Consider the following 4,538-nt stretch of genomic DNA (forward strand, 5'->3'; position numbering starts at 1 on the left):
CAGAACTGGGGGCAATTGCATAATTTCTCGAGCAAATTTAATTATGACGGCATGTTTATCTTTCCATAACTCTGACACCGCCTGCTAAATGTTGTGATTATTTGGATTGTTGCTGACAGCTCTAGAACACAGCAAGACGGTGTGATTTCAATAAGAAAAACGAGATTAGATAAGACAAGTGGTGTGTTGACACATCCAGGGCACAACGTTTCAACAGCCAACAACTGAAAAGAGACAGTAGAGAAATATAGCCCTAAAAGAAAACAGCACATTATGCAGGCAACTACAACACAAGTCTGACCAAAGTCGATTTTGGATTGATTTCCGTGGTCTGAGTGCCGATAGGTGGGGAGATGCTTCTAGATCCGAGTGAGAGGAGGAGGAGCCGGTGCACTTTGAACCTATTCTGTTGTTGACTTACTCATTCTTCAGATAACACGTGGTCGACATATTAGCTGCCGCCTAGGCCATCCTCCACAGCTCCAGCACCTGAACATTAGCCTGGTGCACAGCTGTTTAACAGAGAGCGACGCTGGACCTAGGCCATCCTCCACAGCTCCAGCACCTGAACATTAGCCTGGTGCACAGCTGTTTACCAGAGAGGGACACTGGACCTAGGCCATCCTCCACAGCTCCAGCACCTGAACATTAGCCTGGTGCACAGCTGTTTACCAGAGAGGGACACTGGACCTAGGCCATCCTCCACAGCTCCAGCACCCTGAACATTAGCCTGGTTCACAGCTGTTTAACAGAGAGGGACACTGGACCTAGGCCATCCTCCACAGCTCCAGCACCTGAACATTAGCCTGGTTCACAGCTGTTTAACAGAGAGGGACACTGGACCTAGGCCATCCTCCACAGCTCCAGCACCTGAACATTAGCCTGGTTCACAGCTGTTTAACAGAGAGGGACACTGGGACCTAGGCCATCCTCCACAGCTCCAGCACCTGAACATTAGCCTGGTGCACAGCTGTTTACCAGAGAGGGACACTGGACCTAGGCCATCCTCCACAGCTCCAGCACCTGAACATTAGCCTGGTGCACAGCTGTTTAACAGAGAGCGACGCTGGACCTAGGCCATCCTCCACAGCTCCAGCACCTGAACATTAGCCTGGTGCACAGCTGTTTACCAGAGAGGGACACTGGACCTAGGCCATCCTTCACAGCTCCAGCACCTGAACATTAGCCTGGTGCACAGCTGTTTAACAGAGAGGGGACACTGGACCTAGGCCATCCTCCACAGCTCCAGCACCTGAACATTAGCCTGGTGCACAGCTGTTTAACAGAGAGCGACGCTGGAATGTGACAGGTCCTGGGTATTATCTGCATGATAACAGCAGCCAGTGGATGTAAACATGGTTATTGTGCGTGTGTGCATGCCATGTGGAGGTGCACCACTCCAAAACGTTCACAAGACCACGTCACGTCACGTCACACTCGTCTCTCTTCACCTTTGACAAAATAGCCGAGATGTTTTGTGACTGGAGAGCCCATGCTGGGTCCTAGAGACCAGTGGGTAACTATGTGATATCTCTGAATCATTTCCCCTCATCTCGTTTGAAAACAGCCCCAGAAACTACAAAACACAAATGTCGTGAACGTGAAGTGCTGTAAGGTGCTGTAAGTTAGTATTAAAATAAAAAATACATAAATAAATAAAGTGTTAAATAGCTCTACTTTCTGACAGCTATCACTGATAGTGTTTGGTCAGTAGCATGGCTCCTCTGCTCTGCAGCACAGAAAATACATTTTCTGGGATCTCATCCCACTTTCATCCAATCAGGAGAGAGGATCCCATCCCACTTTGATCCAATCAGGAGAGAGGATCCCATCCCACTTTGATCCAATCAGGAGAGAGGATTCCACAATTGTATTTTCTGTTTACTGCAGAGCGGAGGGACTGGCCTTCCTAAGTTACTGACCAAACACTATATCATTGATGGCTGTTTATCTATATCAATATCTATAGGCCTATCTATATCTATATAATTATATAAATAAATAAATAAATAATATATATATATATATATATATATATATATATATATCACTTACACCTTTAATGTAAGCCAATCATATCATGTCCTCTATGGACTACTGTTGTGTCTGTGGTTGCCAATAGTTATATTAGTGTAACCTTATCATGCTTTATGGTGTCATTTATCTTATGGTGAATTACAATTTTCTCCAAATCATATTGGGGCTCACTGTGTCTGTGGTACACAATAGTGACTTTAGTGACCTTTATCTCCTTTGGCATCACTGATAATAATATCCCTGTAATAATCTTACATGGACTTGTTTTGCTGTGTGATATTTGCACAAGATATTCTTCTAACGTGTATTTTCGGATTACAACAGTTTATTGTTCGTAAAGAGGGGCAACAGAATAACAAAGCCTACCTAAATTGACAAAGCTCATGACCATATCTGCATCGTTCAAGAAGTTGTTGTCCTGCAGGCTGGCTATCGGGGGCCCCTGGGTGGTGAAGACGGGCTTGTAGGGGTAGGAGTATCTGTCCTCGTCCCCCTCTGTGGACATGGCATTGTACAGGTCCAGCATGAACATCGGGGCAGCGTTGTGCTTTCCGTGGAGGCTGGGTCGCGGCCGGTGCGGCAGCCCGAGGATCGACAGGATCTCCCTTTGCATCTCCCTTCGCTCCTGGCTCTTCAGCCGACGGTGGATGAAACTGGAATGGACCTCGTTGTCCAAAGTAAAGTTCGTAAAGACGGTATCCGCCAGGACGCAGTAGCCCCATACCAGGAGCAACGCAGGAGCGCGTCTATCCAAAACGGGTGCCATGGTAAACGCCGTGCGTAATTGCGCCAAATCTCTCCGCCGAAACTTTGGGGAATGGATATTGAACTTTTAGCAAATGGCGTGTTCAATATCAGTGACGGACCCTCATGTTGAGGGAAGTGCTCCCGAATGAAGCATCAATTCACCTCGAATGTCCTCTTTTTTTTATATCTATGAGTGGATTTCGGTCGCGGACCTCCGTCCACATCCACAAGCTCCAACCCAACAGCTACGAACAGTCGAGTGCAGCACGCAACTGCTGCCGGGAGGCTGCGAGGAGACGCGTTTCACTGTATGCGAAACGAACAAGTTATGAGGATGTGCTGTGTGCTGGGAGGAGCAGGAGAGAGAGAGAGAGAGAGAGAGAGAGAGAGAGAGAGAGGAGAGAGAGAGAGAGAGAGAGAGAGAGCTCACTTCCAGTCTTTCACAAACACACGCGCGCACACACACACACACACACACACACACACACACACACACACACACACACACACACACACACACACACACACACACACACACACACACACACACACACAGATAGCAAGTCTCCATTGTTTTGTTCTATTTCAATGATTTTATTATTTTTACCATTGTATTTTATTTTTTTATCATTATCACTGTACTTGCTTTGGCAATATTGTATTTTGTATTTTGTTACATTGATGCCAATAAAGCAAACTGAATTGAGTGCTGTGAAGGAGATTGTGTGTGTGTGTGTGTGTGTGTGTGTGTGTGGGGGGGGGGGGGGGTGGATGAGAGAGAGAAAGCTGAGTAATGAGCCCTTTTCAGACTTGGAAATAGAGCTAAGTTGGCCGTTACCAGTTGGAGCTTGAGGCTGTAGATGTGTGTGTACAAGCGGGATTATGACACTTCCGTTTATGATAAAAGCATATTTTGCTAATAATTTCCAACAATTATATGTCCAGGTGCAGTGCTGTCTATACCTGTATGCCTTGTGTGGATTCAATCATAACAGATGTGCCGACTGTGACAATAGTCCTGTCAGTGCTAGTGTGCTTATGAAAAGAACAGCCTGTTCATATCAGATGGTCATTATTTGCCTCCTAGGAGGTAAATCACAGGGCAATTATTTGCCTCTGTGTCGGCGAAATGCTTGAATACGGAGGGAGAGGTTGCAACATGCAGTAGCAAATGCCACTATAATAGTTGCCCATGTGATCTGCAGGTGCACTCGACATACACCTTTTGTCTTTGGCTATCAAATGTGAAGTCAGCTGTCACTGATGTCAAAGAGGCAGTATTGCGCCATCTCAAACCGCCCCCCTCCCCACTCTGCATATGTCAAGACGTCCATGTTGTGTGAGGCAGGCAGCGCCGGTGCACAGACAGAGAGCAGACTGGTGCACAGACAGAGAGCAGACTGGTGCACAGACACAGAGCAGACTGGTGCACAGACAGGAGAGCAGACTGGTGCACAGACACAGAGCCAGACTGGTGCACAGACAGAGAGCAGACTGGTGCACAGACAGAGAGCAGACTGGTGCACAGACAGAGAGCAGACTGGTGCACAGACACAGAGCAGACTGGTGCAAAGACAGAGAGCAGACAGGCCAGACAGAGAGCTGACTGATACCACCAGACCCCCCCCCACCCCCCCCCCCCCCCACCACCCCCCCCCCCACCCCCCAACCCACCCCCCACCCCCCCCCCCCCCCCCCCCCCCCCCAACCCCCCCTACTTTTCCCCCAACCCCCATGGAGTCGAGAGCAGACTG

General features: G+C 48.2%; 1 pseudogene across 1 annotated transcript; it reads right to left on the reverse strand.

Moving 5' to 3' along the window:
• Positions 1 to 1,225: 1,225 nt before the first annotated feature.
• On the reverse strand, positions 1,226 to 2,821 carry LOC310772176 (bone morphogenetic protein 7 pseudogene; annotated as a pseudogene). The gene is made up of 2 exons: positions 2,404 to 2,821; positions 1,226 to 1,275 (listed from the first exon to the last, which is right to left on the reverse strand). The product of its transcript is annotated as a bone morphogenetic protein 7 pseudogene (transcript).
• Positions 2,822 to 4,538: the final 1,717 nt, after the last annotated feature.

This window comes from Poromitra crassiceps (assembly GCF_964638095.1).
Source record: "Poromitra crassiceps genome assembly, contig: HAP1_SCAFFOLD_2177, whole genome shotgun sequence".
Taxonomy (NCBI): Eukaryota; Metazoa; Chordata; class Actinopteri; order Beryciformes; family Melamphaidae; genus Poromitra; species Poromitra crassiceps.